The sequence below is a fragment of the Chiloscyllium plagiosum genome, unplaced genomic scaffold, assembly GCF_037043375.1.
Source record: "Chiloscyllium plagiosum isolate Xiang-an unplaced genomic scaffold, Cpla_swu_hap1 HiC_scaffold_12, whole genome shotgun sequence".
NCBI lineage: Eukaryota > Metazoa > Chordata > Chondrichthyes > Orectolobiformes > Hemiscylliidae > Chiloscyllium > Chiloscyllium plagiosum.
This window is the reverse complement of record NW_028270150.1, coordinates 91198914-91218332: the sequence shown is the minus strand read 5'-3', so window position 1 is coordinate 91218332 and position 19419 is coordinate 91198914. Positions and strand designations below refer to the sequence as shown.

The 19419-nt window shown below is 44.1% G+C and overlaps 1 long non-coding RNA gene across 2 annotated transcripts in view; it reads right to left on the bottom strand.

The window, feature by feature from the left end:
- The window catches only part of LOC148148568 (uncharacterized), a 122969-nt gene that overhangs the window by 33017 nt on the left and 70533 nt on the right, over nt 1-19419 (bottom strand). For both annotated transcript variants that reach the window (XR_015758941.1, XR_015758940.1), the window contains one exon: nt 16420-16535. This is a non-coding gene — a long non-coding RNA (uncharacterized LOC148148568). The remainder of the gene's footprint in view (nt 1-16419; nt 16536-19419) is intronic.

Genomic DNA, 19419 nt, shown 5'->3' with positions numbered 1-19419 from the left:
TTTCACACAACTTATTTCACATTTACTTCTAATTTTACAAATCTTGCCCCGATTGCTTTCACCGGAATCAACATTCACCGGAGTCACCATGGCAACTAATACTCTCTGAGAAAATTGGTTTTATTCAGGCTGCAATTCAGCTTAACACTTTACTGGAACAAGAAAAGGATGTTTCTGTTCGGTCAGTCACACTGCAAAATACAGCAGCGCTTGGTAAAATATAATTGCATTTAGGCATAGAGAAAAAGTTTGCTAGGAGATAGCCCCTTGTTTAGTGTCAAGAAATACAGGCAGCTATTGTTTACAGCTGGTCAGCACAAGTCTAACTGTGGGCCATAAGACTATAAGATATAGAAGCAGAATTAGGCCTCTCAGCTCTGCTCTACACTTGATCATGGCTGATATGTTTCTCAACCCCATTATCCTGCCTTCTCCGGTAACCCTTGACCCCTTTACCAATCAAGAACCCTATCTATCTCTGTCTTAAATGCACACAATGACTTGGCCTCCATAGTCCTCTGTAGCAATGAGTTCCACAGAGTCACTAACTTCTGGATGAAGAAATTCCTCCTCATCTCAGTTCTAAGTGGTCACTCTGAGGCTGTGACCACACCCCCCCCCCCCCCCCCGCCCAATCGTAACGAGGCTTCCCAGCCTTGAGGTGAAGCCCCGTGCAGATTTGTCTGCTCCATCAGTTCTTATTATATTTTTCTCTCTTTCTCTGCTTCAGAACGACTGTAACGCTGAACTTTTAATCTTACTTCTTTATTTTTCTAATTTATACCGAAGAATTTATACCTCGCTCCTTTGTACCTAAGATGACATCAGAAATGGCGGCTTTGTACAGTTTTCACTGGAATTGTGTATCCCTGTACTTGACTATCTGTGATAATAAAACCTAATTCTCTAACCATGTCTCTCAGTATTCTGCAAGTTTCAACCAGATACCCCCTCGTCCTTCTAAATTCCATCAAGTACTGACCCAGAGTCCTCAACTACTCTTCCTGTGACAAGCCCTTCATCCTCAGGATCATTCTTGGAAGCCTCCTCTGCACCCTCTCCAATGCGAGTACATTCTTCCTTATATACAAAACTGCTCACAATATTCCAAAAGTAGTCAGACCAGAGCCGTATACAGCCTCAGCAGCTCCACTCTGCTCTTGTATTCTGGCCCTTTTGAAATAAATGCTAACATTGCATTGCCTTCCTAACAGCCAGCTGAACTTGCGTGTTAACCGTAAGAGAATCCTGAATTAGTGCCTTTGTGCTTCCGATTTCCCCATTTAGAAAGTAGTCTATGCCTCTATTCTTCCTACCCGAGAGCATAACATCACACTTTGCCATGTTGTATTCCATCTGACACTTCTTTGTCCATAATCCTAGCCACTCTATGTCCTTCTGCAGCCTCCCTGCTCCCAACTACCTGTCCCTCCACCTATCTTTGTGTCATCTGCAAACTTAGCAACAATCCCCACAGTTCCTTCATCCAGCGCAAGGAAGAATTTTATCACAGCTCAGCAGGAAGCCGATGCTTTTTAATTTGATCATTTATGAAGCATTAGTGCAGGAGAGGGGACTGTGCAGTTGGGCCTGGAGAAAGGCAAGAACAATGTACCTTTTGTTAGGGATTGTTGCAAGATAGTCCACAGAGTCGTCAAATCACCTGAGTGATCCCATTTAGCCAAGGGAATATTAAATTAACATAGCCAAGGAGTTCAATGTTTATGTTTAGGGCCCAACAGGAAAAGTATGGAAAAACAACGCACCCCAAGATCAGGTTGAATATCTATCAGGTGTTCCCAGGACATTTGATGCTGATACCTAATGCTGATGCAGGTTGCTTCTGTTCATACACCCACTGTTAAGTGTCTAATACTAGTTGGCATGCATTTAAGTTGAGAGAAGGAAAGTGCAAAGGAGATGTGAGGGGCAAGTGTTTTACACAGAAAATGGTAGGGAGTCTGGAACATGTTGCCAGTGGTTGGTGGTGAGGGCAGATATGATAGGGGCATTTAGGGGGATTTTAGATGAATACGCAAGGAATGGAGAGATATGGACCAAGGGCAGGCAGAAGGGATTAGTTTAATTTGGCGTCATATTCGGTACAACATGAGCTGAAGGACCCATTCCTGTGCTGTATTGTTCAATGTTCACTGAGTGGGCATGGTATAGTTCAGCTTCTGTCCCATAATCCAAATGCTTCGATGTGATTTTTAAACTCAAAGACATGGGTTGTAACAAGATGAGTTAATTATTTATCTCCATGCATGTTGTGCTCATAGGGAATTCGATTAGATTCCCTACAGTGTGGAAACAGGCCCTTCGGCCTAACCAGTCCACACAGACCCATTTCCCTCTGACTAATGCACTTAACACTATGGGGTAATTTAGAATGGCCAATTCACCTGGCCTGCACATCTTTGGACTGTGGGAGGAAACCGGAGCACCCGGAGGAAACCCGCACGGACACAGGGAGAATGTGCAAACTCCACACAGACAGTCACCCAAGGCTGGATTCGAACCTGAGACTCTGGTGCTGTGAGGCAGCAGTGCTAACCACTGAGCCACCGTGGTAAATGAAAGGCACTATAAAACTGAAGTTTGCAATCAGTGTTTACAGCAAGTGCTCAATCTACGCTCTGTACCATCATCTCTGTAAGTGTATGATAAATTACGATTGACATAATATTTGACTGGAAGGGGATTACAATTCAGGAGAGGCTTTGAGAGAAATTTCGGAAATGTTGTTAAAAGAACTGATCGAATTTGCAGAAGAGATGATGATTTTATGAATAACTGAACCATATTGCAGATGTGTGTTTGTGTCATTTTATATTCCTCTGGTAGTGCTCCTATCTCAAGGCAGATAAAGTGGGTGAACAAGTTTTTTCTGGGTGAAAATCAAAAAAAAAGTGTCTTGATAGATTGAAAGAATATTGCCCTTCACAAGCCTGTCCTTGCTGAGAGTAATAACCACATACGTGCCTGCTACCATTGAATGCAGATGAAGGGCAGAAATAAATAAGGTATGAAATCACCAATAACAAATATATTGTCTGCTATTGCCTCTTCTCAAACCAATGGTGTATAGAAATAAATTATAAAGGAGCAAATGCAGTAATAGTGGTGGTCAATGAGCCCTACCCAAAAGTAAAGGAAGACATTTTTTTTTAAATTGTCAAAAATAATGATCATTAAGGATTTCCATTATGTTAGAACTACTTGACAAGTAAAAGTCAGTCAAGGGGTTCTCGGAGTGGAACTTGTACAGTGCACTTGCTGTTCTCCTTTGTGACCCATTTTGTAAGAAACCCAACAAGGGTGAAATTCAGTTTGGGATCGAATGGTGATCAGTGAACCATGTAATAGGAAAATTTGGGGAACCTTTCTGCAATACTGACTGAAAGATTTATCATTAACTGAGAGGGATGTGTACATGCTGAGAACGAGGGTGGCAGATTTATGAAAGGTAGATTTTGCAGGGTTCAGAGTAGAGGCTAGGAAAACAAAGTGGGCAATAATACTGGCAAACAATGATGTAGAGCAGCAATAGGAAGCACTTAAGACGGTGTTCAATCAGAAAAGTATATTTAGTCATTAAGGAAAGCAAATATGCTTTAATCAGACCGTGGATGAATAAAGATGTAAAATATTGAGGGTACGACAAGAGACACGGACAGTATGGAAGAGGAAGACAAGAGAGAACCCAGAGAAATTCTTCCTTCAAATATATCCGAACAACAAAAAAGCAGGAGGAATTCAACAAATTTAAGTTGTACAAGAAAATGAGGCAGGACTTCTGCTTTTAAAATGTAGATGTGCATGCAGAGGAAATTAAAACCACACTCAAAGAATTCGCCTCAAAAAAAGGAGAAGCCTAAATCTGAGCTGTTTATACCTCCCACTCAGGCGGACATGCTTTGGAAAAAACATTATTTAGAAAGCTTTGCCTCCTGATGGGATACTCATGTGATGAGTCACATATTTTCTTTCTTTAAATTCACAGTTTGCCTTCAAAACACAAGCAAGCCCAGCCGAGTAGTGGATCGTATGAAATCCATGCCATGAGGTGGTGCACTTGAGCTACCTAGGATGTGTCACTGCAGCACTAGAATGCATTCAGAGCCTGTCTCATCAATTGGGCCCTCTATCATTAACAGGCGAAGGATGTTGCATAAAGCTTCATTGTTGGAGCAATAAAGCACAACTAAGTCATAGGAGATTAAAAGACCAAACACCTCTAGCTAAGCAATATCCCAATAGATTACCAGGGGACTGTAAGGGACACAGTATTTAGCAGCATCAGCACAGCTCCCCAACAATGATGCATCATTCACAAAGCAAAGGTTATAGATTTTCTGGACAGTGCAGATCTGCCAACCTTGAGGCTGAGTAATCCGCTGGGTCACCTCGGTCTTCGATCTGGAGCTAAGGCAAACTCTTATCAGTGCCTTCTCACCTGAGGGAAAACTGCACTACTCTGTGGTAGCTGCTAAAAATGAAGCAAAAGCAGAATCGAGACAGAAACTCTTTTCAGCAACGATTTATTGGTTTGTTTACAAGGACCTGAAAATTACCTGGGTGTGGTGTTTGAAAAGGTTCATGGTGTTCTTTTGTAATGAAACAGGATAAAAACACATGAAAGATTATTGGTAAGGATTAATGCTATGTTCCCTGAACATCTTATCTATGCTTCCCTATCAGTATCTACTTCCACACAGCCATAGGTTCCACATGTGCTGGTGCCCTCATTAGCCCCAGTGATTCTGCAGCTCCGATCCCACAGAGAGTGGTTAGTGCGACATTCAACTGCAGATGCACAAAGTGGGAGTCCCAGTGCCAATCTCAGCCAATGTGACGCCTCTGAAATCCTGACTGTGACATGCCACACGCAATGATTAACACACATGACCAGCTATCATTCCAATGCTTCCCAGTAGAATTAACCAGCAGCGATCAGGAGTAGGAATGTGGGGTGACCTTGACGTTCCGTACACCTAGTGGTTCAGGGAGAAACAGATGATTGTGCTTTCACCGCAGCTCATGGGACACCAGGTCAACACAAAACAGGAACTGAACTAGGGGCTTTCCTGCAATAGGTTACTCTGTTTCAAAGACTCCCTACAGTGTGGATGCTGACCATTCAGCTGATCGAGTCCACACCAACTCTCTAAAGAGCATCCCTATCCCTGTAATCCTGCATTTCACATGGTTAACCCACCTTACATGCACATCCCTGGACAACATAGCCAATCCAGCTGACCCGCAAAGCTTTGGACTGCGAGAGGAAACCGGAGCAAACCCACACGGACACAGAGAGAGTGTGCAAACTCCACACAGACAGTCACCCAAGGGTGGAGTCAAACCTTGGACCCTGGCACAGTGAGGCAGCAATGCTAACCACTGAGCCACGGTGCCATCTACAATGAACAGTATCTTCATCCATTGATTCATTAGGGACATTTCACGAAATCATATAAAGACTTTTGCCAAGTCTTGCATGGCCATTAAAGAGGACCAGGAAGCATCAACCTCCAAGTCATGCTTTATTTCTTATGTGAGCTGAAAATGTGTTGCCGGAAAAGCGCAGCAGGTCAGGCAGCATCCAGGGAACAGGAGAATCGACGTTTCGGGCATAAGCCCTTCTTCAGCCCTCCTGAAGAAGGGCTTATGCCCGAAACGTCGATTCTCCTGTTCCCTGGATACTGCCTGACCTGCTGCGCTTTTCCAGCAACACATTTTCAGCTCTGATCTCCAGCATCTGCAGTCCTCACTTTCTCCTTTATTTCTTATGTAAAGACAACTGCCTACTACCTCAACCAGCATCACTGCAGTGTGATTCAAACACTGTGCACAGAGAGCAAGAGAGAGAGTGTGCTGGAGAAACTCAGCAGCTCTGGCAGCAGCATCTGTGGAGGGGGAAACAGTGTAAACACTTCGAGTCCAGGACGACTCTTCCTAAGGACCTGAAAGGAGTAGGAAAATAGGTGTTCCTCATTGATAGAAGTGGAGGAGGAGTAAGGCAGACTGATCTTATCTGAGTTAACACCTCTACTAAAGTACCTGACCGACAAATGCTAAAGAGAAAGGTTTGCATTTGAATAGCATCTTTCGCAACCTTAATTTGGCCCAAAGCTCTTCACAGCCAAACAGGTATTTTGTGAAGTTCAGTCACCGTTTCAAGGCTAGAAGCACCACAGCAATCCCCCAGGGAGCAAACCTCCACAGTCAGCACTGTGGGCATGAATCCATCTGGTTTAGTGCTGACAATAGCTGAGGGATGATTGTTGGCTAAGACATCAGGAAAGACTCAATGTCCTTCTTTGATTCAAGGTCATGATATCTTTAATGTTCCCCTGATTTGACAGAGAAGGCCACAGGTTAACATCTCTTCTGACAGTGCAGTTCTCCCTCACTCCTGGAAAGGAGTTTTATTCTGGACTAAGTGCAGCAAACTTTGATTTGACCAGCACCTTATAAGCTGGGATTCCCCATAAACCAGCAAGCAATTATAGACCTCAAAGACTGCGAGGTTTACTGTCTTACTCTGTCCAATTATTATGGTTTTTAACATTTATTCACCTCAGTGTAAATGTACTTGTTGTTCAATCGAATGGCCCCACAAAATATCAACAGTTGATTTAATTTTGAGTCAATTTCTCATCAAATACCGCAATCTACCGTGATGTCCACATAGTCAGTTGAGGGTGTGAGTGAGAAGGCTCTCTGCCAGTAAGTTTTATTTAAGACAAAATTGCATCATTATTGAAGTGATATATGATGTAACTGAAGTATAACAGTGATGTGTATAGCTCGTATTACGTTCCTATTACATACTGTGTGTTTTTACATTGATTAGATGGATCTCTTGATTTACTGGACTATTTGATCAAACTGGCCCACTCCTGATCCCATAGGTGTTGATTAATGTCAAGTTTGCTGTGCTCAAATCTCTGGAATGAAGTTTTGTGTGAATGCATTGGGCATTCACTAATTAATGTTATGAGCAATAGCTTCAAGGGCTTTACCAGCACAACATAGATATTTTTTAAACAAGCATTCTTTCATGAGACATGGGCATCACTGGCAAGGCCAGAATTTATTGCCCATCCCAGAGGGCAGTTAAGCGTCAACCACATTGCTGCGGGTCACATTGAGGCCAGACCAGGAAACAAGGACAGATTTCCTTCTCTAAAGGCCATGATGGGTTTTTATGACAATCGATAAGGTATATGTGGTCACTGATAAAGGGCTTATGCCTGAAATGTCGACTCTCCCGCTCCTCGGATGCCACCTGACCTGCTGTGCTTTTCCAGCTCCACACTCTTTGGTTGTGGTCACTCACAGTTGACTACTCAGATGAGTGAGTGTTAGGGTTTGACTGTCCCCCCTGGTCCCTTCACCAAACTCCTGACTTTCATTACAGACTTTTGATTGTTGATTGAATTTTATTTTCCACTAGTTGTTGTGGTAGAATTTGAACACATGGCTCCTGAGCAATAGCCTGGTTCACTGGATTAGTAATTCAGTGATATTACCATTACCACACCAGATATATAATTCAGTTGCTGATGTGGGGTGTTGCTGGACATTTCTTTGACATTTGTTTCCCTGAGCTATCAGTACTGCAAGTACGTTGCTTAAGACATGACCAAGAAGCATTCATCAAAGACTGGAAAAGTATGTAATGAATCTTTGTGAATCAAACATGTCTTTGTGAGATTTAAGCCTTTACAAACATGCTCACAACATGTTAAACCTGGGTGAGGTGCAGCAAGACTTCTCAGAATTCTAAGACACTTTGGAACTGAAAAGTTCCCCTTCCAAAAGCGTGTAGCAACCAGCAAGAAGGAATTCCCCATTCTGTAATCAACAACCTTCCACAAGGCAACGCTTGTGCTTGTGTGAAACGAATCCTTGGGAGACCAGGCTGAAAGAACAACACATTCCCAGCTGGAAAATCTGAGCCTTGTGTTTTCAGGATAGGTAGAAAGGCTGGGATGCCAACACCAGATGAAGCCAGAGTCTTTAGAATAAGATTCCCTTGTGAAACAAGTCAAAATATATCTTGGCATAAGCAGTTAGAGATGATGCTACTGTGGGTGCCTGGACTGTGTAGCTCATTGGGAAGAATGCTAATGAGGCCACCGTGTTGCTGATTTAGGTTCGTGAACATTATGGCTTGACTGATCCTCAATATCTCTTTACTAAATAACTGATTTTGTGCTGATTTATTACACAGGGTCATAGAGTCAGAAAGCATGAAAACAGACGCTTCAGTCAAACTCATCCATGCCAACGAGACATCCTAATCTGACCTAGTCCCATTTGCCAGCACCCGGCCCATATCCCTCCAAACCCTGCCTATTCATATACCCAACCAGATGCTTTTTAAATGTTGTAATTGTACCAGCCTCACTCACATCCTCTGGCAGCTCATTCCATACACACACCACCTAACTGTGTGAAAACGTTACCCCTCAGATTCTTATAAAATCTTGCCCCTCTCACCTTAAACCCATACTGCCTAGTTTTGGACTCCCTCACCCTGGGAAAAAGACCTTGGCCATTCACTCTATCCAAGCCCTCGTATTTTATAAAACTCTATAAGGTCACCCTTCAGCATCCAGAGGAAAAAGCCCCAATCTATTCAGCCTCTCCCTACAGTCAAATCCTCCAATCACAGCAACATCTTTGTAAATCTTTTCTGCACCGTCTCACATTTAACAGCATCCTTCCTAAAGCAGGGATACCAGAATCGTACACAATATTCCAAAGTGGCCTCACCAATGTCTTGTATAGCTGCAACATGTCCTAATGCCTATACTCAATTATATGACCAATGAAGGATAGCATGCCAAATGCTTTCTTCACCACCCTGTCTACCTGCGACTCCATTTTCAATGAATATTCAGGTCACCTTGGTAATTAACCTATTGCAGACAGACTGCCCATCCCTAATTGCCCCTTAATCTGGGTGGCTCACGAGGGCCATTTCAGAGGACATTTGTGAGTCAACCACACTGCTGTGGGTCCAGAGTCACATACAGACCAGACCAGGTAAGGATGGCAGATTTCCTTCCCTAAAGAACATGAGTGAGCTCGATGGGTTTTTAACAACAAGTGTCAATCGATCATGGTCACCATGTGACTATCTCGATTTTTTTGTAAAAAATTGAATTCAAATGTCATCACTGGCCATTGTGGGATTCAAACTCTGGTCTCCAGAATGTTAAATTGGCATTCTAGATAACGTCGATTCTCCTGCTCCTTGGATGCTGCCTGACCTGCTGCGCTTTTCCAGCAACACATTTTTCAGCTCTGATCTCCAGCATCTGCAGTCCTCACTTTCTTCATTCTAGATAAAAACCCAGTGACATAAAACCACTAAACCACCAGCAATCAACAAACTGCCTTTCTCCCAGCAGAAGGAAGCTCCAGTTAAAGAGGTTGGCGGGAGTTAGCATTGAAATTTATTGGATCATCTTTCCGAGCCCTCCCTTGTATCTCTGGTCAATATTTAAACCTGAAGCAACACTGATTATCTGACCAGTTTTATCTGATTAATGCTCTGGATGTTAGTGCCACTAATTATTGCCCACTTGGTAGGTTTGCCAAGTTACAAAGATAGAAAGAAACAAACATTTGGAGCAAGACAATAGCTTGTTACGGCAAACTGGCTTGGCAAGGATTAATCATTTAGATCCATCTTCCAATTCAGTTGAAGTTTGTTTGTAAAGCAAACCTGAAACTCTGAGAGACTTTTCTCATGAAACAGGTAATTGGATAGTCGGTGACCCAAAGGTCTGCGAGTACACAGTCATTGGGTATTGGCAGATATCTGTGCTGAGGATGTGTGCATGAAGATGGTGTTGAGGTATAAGGTCAGCCACAATGGTAGACGAGGCTCAAACAACTGAATGTCCTGATCCTCCCCCTGTTTCCTTCTTATACTCATCCTTAATTTCCTTGAGAAGATGTTGCTTTTTGGGTCAGCTGCAGCCCATGTGGGGTAGGTACAGTCACGATACTGGGAGGAAGGGAACAAGGCACAAGTCAGGAGTGTGATGGAATACTCCCCACTTGCCTGGATGGGTATAGCTCCAGCAACACTCAAGAAACTCAACACCATCCAGGACAAAGCACCACTTCCACAAGCATTCACTCCTTCCATCACCGATGCTCAGTAGCTGCAGTGTGTACTATCTACTGCAGAAATTCACCAAAGAGCCTCAGACAGCAACTTCCAAACCCATAACCACATCCATCTGGAAGGACACAGGCACCTTCCTTGACCCTCATGCTCTGGGATCTGACTTGAACCTGTAGCTTCTATTTCTGAGGTGAGGGCATTTCCACTGCAATAGGAGACTTCTGACACTGTGGTTTATTCTAGCTTGACATTCCACATTCACTGAATGACAAGCAAGTTGATAAATTACCATGGCGGGATTTGAACCCACACATCCACTTAATCAATCAGGGTTAGGTTTAACAGTCCAGTGTCACACGCATCGGTTGACACCTCACCAAACCTCACCAAACATCAATAGTATTTCCCTGCCTGGGAAATATATTGGGATATTGTGAAACGCGTGATATATATATACAGTGTACAGTTTAACACTAATGAAGAAGGCTGCAGGCTGACAGATACTGGCATATTACTGATTGAAAACGCTATGCCAGAGACAGACAACAGGAATTGGTGCTTGGCAAGGTCTGTAGGTGTTCACCTGATGGCAGAAAGCAGCAACCTGAAAGAATAAAGACCCAGTATTTTTAACATCATCAGAAGGTAGGGTTGTATTTTGTCCCCCAGACACAGGCTGTGTTATTGGTAAATTTGCTGCGTGATTTCCTCTGGGATTGAGGCAGGGAGCGGTCACTGCTGGCACGGTGCCACTTTCCACCAAAGTCTTTTTCTTTTCCTTTTACGTTAGCTCACAGATGAGAAATAAAGAAAACAAAGTCCTGCTAATAATAAGATGGTTTGGGCTGTAGATTGACGATGGAAACTGTTCATTCATACCCAACATTTATGGTTTTGACTTACTGTGTGGAATTATAAATTCATAACATTCAGCAGAAAAGAAAGTCCTCAGACTGCACACTGGAGTCACACATAATCCTTTAAAGGGAAGCTCTCACTAGGAGTTTGTTTTCTGGCAAAGCAGTTTGCAGAATGCTTAAATGCAGAAAACTGTGGATCACTTTATTTACTATAATGCAAGGCTACGGTCCCTCAAAGCCTTACCCACAGCACAGTCAAGCCTTTATTGTACAGAACAGCCGATTTGTGATTCCTGTTTATTCAACAAGGTGGGGAAAGATTTAAAACACCGCAAACTCTGAGCTCATAGCTGTAAGAGGTCTGTGTGGGAGTCGGGCGAGGGTACAGGTGAAATTGGGTGGGTTTACTGTGAGTCATACACCATCTATTTTTAGAACTTCCTGAGTCTTAGGCCTCTGAATCTGATTAGGTTTCCCTGGGTTTCCTGTCGTCTGGAACTGTTAATAACCATGAGAATATTTTTGTCTTTTTTGCACAGTGCGTGGAAAATGCTCAAAGCTAAAAATGCGCCTAGTTCTCACCGTTAGCAAATAGTAGTATTTTTAAACTTGCCTTCCTTATTTGGGGCCTTTTTTGTGTGCATGATTTCAATCCCTGGCATCACGCTAAATTAAGTGAACAGGTTTTCTTTGGTGCCTTTGCACTGTGCTCTATTTCTGAGGAAGGGATCTCCTAGAGTCACACACCACGGAAACAGATCCTTCGGCCCAACACATCCATGCTGATCAGATTTCCCAAACTAAACTAGTCCCATTTGCATGCGTTTGGCCCACATCCCTATAAACCTTTCCTATCCATGTACCTGTCCAAATGTCTTTTAAACATTACAACTGCAACCACCTCTTCCACTTCCTCCAACAGTTCATTCCACATACATACCAACCTCTGTGTGAAAAAGATTGCCCCTCATGTCCCTTTTAAATCTTTCCCCTCTCATTGTAAAATTATGCCCATTAGTTTTGAACACACCGCCCTCAGGAAAAGATCTTTGCTGTTCACCTTATCAATGCTCCTCAGGATTTTAAAAACCTCTGTAAGATCACCCGTCAACCTCCAACACTCCAGGGAAACAAGTCCCAGTCTATCCAGCCTCTCCTTATAATTCAAACCCTCCAGTCCCGATAACTTCCTGGTCGATCTTTTATGCACCCTTTCCAATTTAATAATATCCTTCCTATAGCAGTGCAGCCAGATCTCCAAAAGTGACCTCACTAACATTCTGTACAGCCTCAACATGATGTCCCAACTCCTATACTCAGTGCTCTGACCAATGAAGGCAAATGTGCCAAACGCTTCCTTCACCACCATGTCTACCTGTGACACAATTTTCAAGGAACTATGTATCTGCACACCCAGTTCCCTTTGTTGGACAACACTCCCCAGGATCCCACCATTAATTGAATAAGCACTGCCCTGATTTGCTTTACCAAATTACAGCACCTCGTGTGTATCTAAATTCAACACATCTACCATCTCTTGGCCCAGCTAATCAAGATTATATTGTACTCTTAAATTACACTTTCTTCACTGTCCACTGTCCCATCAATTTTGGCATCATTGCAAATTTACTAACCATGCTTCCTATATTCTCATCCAACTTATTTATATACAAGACATACAACACATCCCTGTGGCACACTGCTGGTCGCAGGCCTCCAGTCCGAAAAACAACCCTCTCGCACCACCCTCTGTCTCTTCCCAGCAAGTCAATTTTGGATCCAGGTGGCAAGCTTTCCCTGAATCCCATGTTGTGTAACTTTACTAAATAGTCTACCACTCAGAACTTTGTCAAACACTTTGCTCTCAAAGTCAGTCTCAGCCTATGTTTTTTCCAGTGTCTGTCTGGAAAAGGAAGACTTTGCTCTGGACCATGATGAGGATTGGATTGGCACCCCCAATAACATTACCCCCTCAACAGAGCGCCTTTCTGGAGATGCATGCTGGGGGTGGAGGGGAGTTACTATTAACCAGATACTCAACTGGGTTCACCATATAAGTACAATGGCCACAAAAGCAGATCAGAGGCTAGGAATTCTGCAACAAGTAAGTGACTCCCCAAAGCCTGACCACCATCTGCAAGGTACCAGTCAGGAGTGTGATGGAATATTCCCCACTTGCCTGGATGGGTGCCACTCCAACAACACCCAAGATGCTTGACACCATCCAGGACAAAGCAGCCCCACTTGATTGGCACCACATCCACAAGCATCCATTCCCTCCACTACCAATCCTCAGTAGCAGCAGTGTGTACTATTTACAAAATGCACTGCAGAGATTCATCAAAGATCCTTAGAAAGCACTTTCTAAATACCATGACTACTTCCATCTAGAAGGACAAAGGGAGCAGATACATGGGAATACCGCCCTGTGCAAGTTCCCCTCCAAGCCACTGCCCATCCTGACCTGGAAACAGGTTGCTGTCTCTTCACTGTCACTGGGTCACAATCTCTCCCTAAGGAATTTGTGGGTTTATCTACAACAGATGGGTTGCGGAGGTTCAAGAAGGCAGTCACCATCGCCTTCACAAGTGGCAACTAGGGACGGGCAATAAATGCTGGGCCCATCCTGTCCTATGTCCCATAAATGACTTTTTTTAAAATCTTGCTGTAACAGCCTGGCTGAGATCAGGAGGGGACTGGGAGTTTAAAGTTCTTACCAGATTTTCAAGAGTTTCCCATAACTTTCGAGGCAGATGTGAAACCCAAGTCATTCGAGGTTTCCTGACTGAAACAAATTTTCCACACAGAACTGCAACCAACACACATGGCATGTGCATCATGTGACACCACCCTCATGTCAGATAACAAGTAAATCAATGCAGGAACTTCGTTCAGCAGACCTCTGACTGAACTCTGAACCTCAGGCCGTGGGCTCCAGATTGCAGGTTGCATCCGGACATGTTCCAGAGAAATGGGCATTGGATTATCGCTCTGAGGTTGAGATCTCAGCGTTGGCCGCATTTCCAGTCTGAGGCCTGACTGGCTGGCCAATGGGAGGGGAGCAGAGGCGGATTGCTGAGGATCAATCAGAGGGTCCTTCAACCCAGAGTGGTCACTGGTGGGAGCTGCCAAAGTAGGTAAGAAAGAGAGAGGGCACTTCAAGATGGAGGTGGAATGTGAACACCTTTTAATTAAAAATGTGATTTACACTACCTGATTGTTACCAGGCAGTTACAGGGGATCCCATTTGTATTATGGCCATCTACCACAGACAGCCATCAAAGGGGTAGCAGTTGGGGGGGCGGGGGGAGGGGGTGCTGAGGGGGGATGGTGGTGATTAAAAATGTTCTTAGGAAGGTTAACCACCTTCCCCAGTCTGGCACTGAAAGACTGTCTCTCAATCCATTTGCCAGAAGGAAACTGCAGGAAGAAAGAGTGGGAAACAAAAGCCATACTTTCTGCTTCCGATGGCGGAGTTGCATGGGGATGACCAAAACTCTGTAGATTAGATTAGATTACAGTGTTGAAACAGGCCCTTCGGCCCAACAAGTCCACACCGCCCCGCCGAAGCGCAACCCACCCATACTCCTACATCTACCCCTTACCTAACACTACGGGCAATTTAGCATGGCCAATTCACCTGATCTGCACATCTTTGGACTGTGGGAGGAAACCGGAGCACCCGGAGGAAATCCACGCAGACACGGGGAGAATGTGCAAACTCCACACAGTCAGTCGCCTGAGGCGGGAATTGAACCTAGGTCTCTGCGCTGTGAGGCAGCAGTGCTAACCACAGTGCCACCATACCGCCCAGTAGCTCAGGAGATGGTGACTCTCTGGGTAAGTGGTCACAGACATCTGTGTGCCCATTTCTTGGCACTGGTCCCCATGCCCTGCCAGGAGCCACTAAAGTTATTGCGCTCCTTGAACCTCTCCACCTCAGACTCTCACTGTAGATCAATTGTAGCATCTCACAAGTAGTTACCCATCACTGCATCTCACTAGCCCCAATGGTCTCTTTGTCAGAGTTGGCTAGCATACTTATTTAAGTTCAGATTGGGTCTCATGGGCACCGAGGGTATTGAGATTTGTTCCTTCACTGGATGTTGCAGCTGCAGGAGGTAGATACTATGACCAGTTGGTGACCATTATCAAAAGAAAGGATTTCCAGTCACTCAATGGCTAACTGCTGTGGAACCATGATAACAGCTGTGTGTGTGTGTGTGTGTTCATGTGAATATCTGTGTATATCTGTGTGTGTGTGTGTGTGTGTGTGTGTGTGTATGTGTGTGTGCGTGCGTGTGTTTGTGTATGTCTGTGTTTGCGTGTGTGTGTATGTCTCTGTGTGCGTGCGTGTGTGTTTGTGTGTGTGTATATGTCTGTGTGTGTGTCTCTGTGTGTGTATGTGTGTGTGTATGTCTCTGTGTGTGTATGTCTCTGTGTGTGTGTCTCTGTGTGCGTGTGTGTGTGTATGTCTCTGTGCGTATGTGTGTGTATGTGTGTGTCTGTCTGTGTGTGTATGTCTGTGTGTGTGTATGTCTGTGTGTGTGTATGTCTGTGTGTGTGTCTGTGTGTGTGTATGTCTCTGAGTGTGTCTGTGTGTGTGTCTGTGTGTATGTCTGTGTGTGCGTATGTCTCTGTGTGTGTATGTCTCTGTGTGTATGTCTCTGTGTGTGTCTGTGTGTGTGTATGTCTCTGTGTGTGTGTATGTCTGTGTGTGAGTGTCTGTGTGTGTGTATGTCTGTGTGTGTGTGGGTGTGTGTGTATGTCTGTGTGTGGGTGTGGGTGGGTGTGTATGTCTGTGTGTGTGTGTGTGTGTGTGGGGGGGTGTGTGTGTATGTCTGTGTGTGTGTGTGTGTGTGGGGGGGGGGTGTGTGTGTATGTCTGTATGTGTGTGTGTGTGTGTTCATATCCCAAGCAGCTGCCATGTCTCTCATGTGCTCCACAGGTTCTGGCTGCCTCACATCTTCACACCAACCACCAAAGTCCACATATTTAATCCTTAGGGGCAAGTTGGTGATATGCTGGCATTATGGTAATGTTCTTGGACTGGTCAGCCAGAGGCCTAGACTAGTATTCTGGGGCACAAGTTCAAATTCCCCTTCCCTCATGCCAGCTGGTAGAATTACAACTTGATTCATTAATCTGCAACTGAAAGCTGGAGAAACCATCACTAATTTTGGTCAAAATGCCATCCGGTTCACTAATGCCCTTACATAACTCCAGACCTCTTTACTCACAACTGCCCTCTGAACTGGCCTGGTTAACTTGGGCAGTTCAAGATGGGGAACTAATGGTGGCAAGGCCAGTGATGCCATGAAAGATGAAAGCAGGAGACTCCTTGAATGCATTTATGTCCCATCCTTGTACAGAGCCCGGAGACAGAGATGGAACAATAACTGCCACCTGCTTTGACCAGACCCATCAAGCTTCTGAGGATGGGATGCCAGCATCTGGAGCTGTCGCGTGATGCTCTCCAGCAAAGGGTCATGGTGATTGCGGTGGAACCATCTCCCAGTAACCTAAAACAGAAATTAGAGCAAGGTGATTAGAAAGGTAGACACAGACATAAATCAAAGGGTTACCATTAATGAGTGTGATTTAGTCGGGTGGTGGAGTACGCACTACTGATAGGTAGCATTCAGTGGTTTGTCCATGGGAAGTACTTTAGGGAAAATCATTGATTACACCAAAAGTAACAACTTGTGCTTATATTCTGCCTTTTATGCATCAAAATGTTCTAAACTACATGGAGTCAGAGTAGTACAGCACGGAAACAGACCCTTTGGTCCCACTCGTCCATGCTGACCAGATATCCCAACCTAATTGAGTCACATTTGCCAGCACCCTGCCCATATCCCTCCAAACCCTTCCTATTCATATACCCATCCAGATGCCTTATAAATGCTGTAATTATACCAGCCTCCACCACTTCCTCTGGCAGCTCAGTCCATACACAGACCACCCTCTGGTGAAAAGGTTGCCCCTTAGGTCCCTTTTAGATCTTTCCCCTCTCACCCTAAACCTATGCCCTCCAGTTTTGGACTCCCCCAACTCAGGGAAGAGACTTTGCCTATTTACCCTATCCATGCCCCTCATGATTTTATAAACCTCTATAAGGTCACCCCTCAGCCTCCGACACTCCAGGGAAAACAGTCCCAGCCTATTCAGCCTCTCCCGATAGCTCAAACTCTCCAACCCTGGCAACATTTTTGTAAAGATTTTTCTGAAGCCTTTTAAGTTTAACAACATCTTCCCTATAGCAGGGAGACTTTCAGTAGTTAAAAAGAGCTGAATTCCAGAGGTGAAGTGAGAATGACAGTCCTTGGTATCAAAGCTGCATTCAACCAAGTGTAGCATCCAGGAGATCTATTAAAACTGGAATCACTGGGTATTGGGTGCAAACTCTCTGCTGGTTGAGGTCATAACCTAACATAAAGGAAGATGATTAGGGTTGTTGGAGGTCAGTCATCTCAGCTTCAGGACACCTCTGCAGGAGTTCCTCAGGAGTTCAGCAGCTTCACCAATGACATTCCCTCCATCATAAGGTCAGAAGTAGGGATGTTCACCAATGATTACACAACACTCAGCATCATTCGCGATTCCAAAGATAATGAAGTATTAACATCACCATCACTGAATTGCTCACTATCAATATCCTGAGGATTACCATTGATCAAAACCAGCCATGTCAAAGTTATAACTGTAAAAGCAGGTCAAAGATTAGGAACTCTGCAACAAATAACTCACCTCCTGACTCCCCGAAGCCTGTCCACCATCTACAAGGCACAAGTCAGGAGTGTGATGGAATCCTTCCCATTTGCCTGGATGGGTGCAGCTCCAACAACACTCAAGAAGCTTGATACCATCCAGGACAAAGCAGCCTGCTTCATTGGGACCATATCCACAAATATCCATTCCCTCAACCACCGATTCTCACTAACAGTGGTGTGTTATATCTACAAATGGCATTGCAGCAACTTCTCAGGGCTCATTGACTAGCACCGATCACCTTATGACCTTTCCTATGTAGAGGGACAAGGGCAACAGATATGCGGGAACACCACAACATGCAAGTTCCCCTGCACTCACCATCCTGACTTGGAAACATCGCTGTTTCTTTACTGTCACTGGGTCAAAATCCTAGAATTCCCTCCATGAGGACATTGTGGGTGTAACCACATCCCAAAATTTGCAGCAATTCTGTATGTCTCAGCGCCACCTTCTCCAGGATCATTCGGGATGGGAAATAAATGTCGGCTAATCGGAAACTATGGTATGGAAGCAGAAACAAAACAAGAACACTATGGACTAAAGTTGACACTAAACTATGTAAGGAAACCTTAGGAAAAATTGTCAGAAGTTTGATCAAGGAGATAGGATTTAAGGAACATCTCAGAGGGAAAGAATGTATTTGTGATGTTGAGAGGTGTAGAGTGGAATACCAAACCTTGGGAATTGTTGGACCAACTAAATTCTGGATGCTCAAGTGATCATATTGTATTATGGGCCTGACCAAACCCTCTCAAAGCATATCAAGGGGATAGCCTTGACCCTAACTTTTATCTTATTTAAAGGCAAGTGTTCCAGATATGATTCGATTGGTCAAGTTACGAGGCTTTAAGCAAAACACACTTTATTCTTCCACCACAGTTAAGACACAAACAAGAAAAGATGAATTGGGATAACTTTAACTCTATTGAAATGCTTAACAAAATAATATAGTATTTAACTGCTACTCATCAGCTGTTCCAATGTAGCAGTTTCCCACAAACACTCCCTTGGCAAAGGCAAATTCAGCAAAACAAATTCCCCTCACTTGTGATCTCCCCCCAGTCCCGGAGTAAGGAAAAAACTGAAAGAAACAAACTAGCAGCAGAGAGAGAGAGAGAGAGAGAGAGAGTGGTATCTAGCAGCTTTAGTTACAAAAACTCCAGCTTCAACAACTGAAAGCAAAAACTAAAACCCTGGGTCGCTGTGGGCCTGAGTTCACCCATTCATGCTCCTTTTAATTAAAAAACAAAGCTATTTATTCTGCTTTCCATAGAGCAGACACCTCGATACCAGGTTTATAACATCCCTCTTCAAAGGAACCAAGACAGAATAAATCCCTCTTAAAGGCACATATTGTCACAATGAGATGACTATAGATATTTGTGAGAGTTGATTGGGCAAATGTTCACAGAGATAGGAAGGGGACAGGATTTGAAAATAATGCTGAGAATTTTAAAGTTGGGATGAGCCTTACCCATAGCCAGTGCAGGTCAGTTAGTACACAATGTCCTCACCTAAGGTTGAATTTGTGTTCCTGAAAATCATGGCTTTAAGTGAAACGCCTTTAAGTGAAGCATTGTTTCCCTTGGGAATTAATGCTAAAACCTATTGTTAGGTTCCTTGCTACAAGTT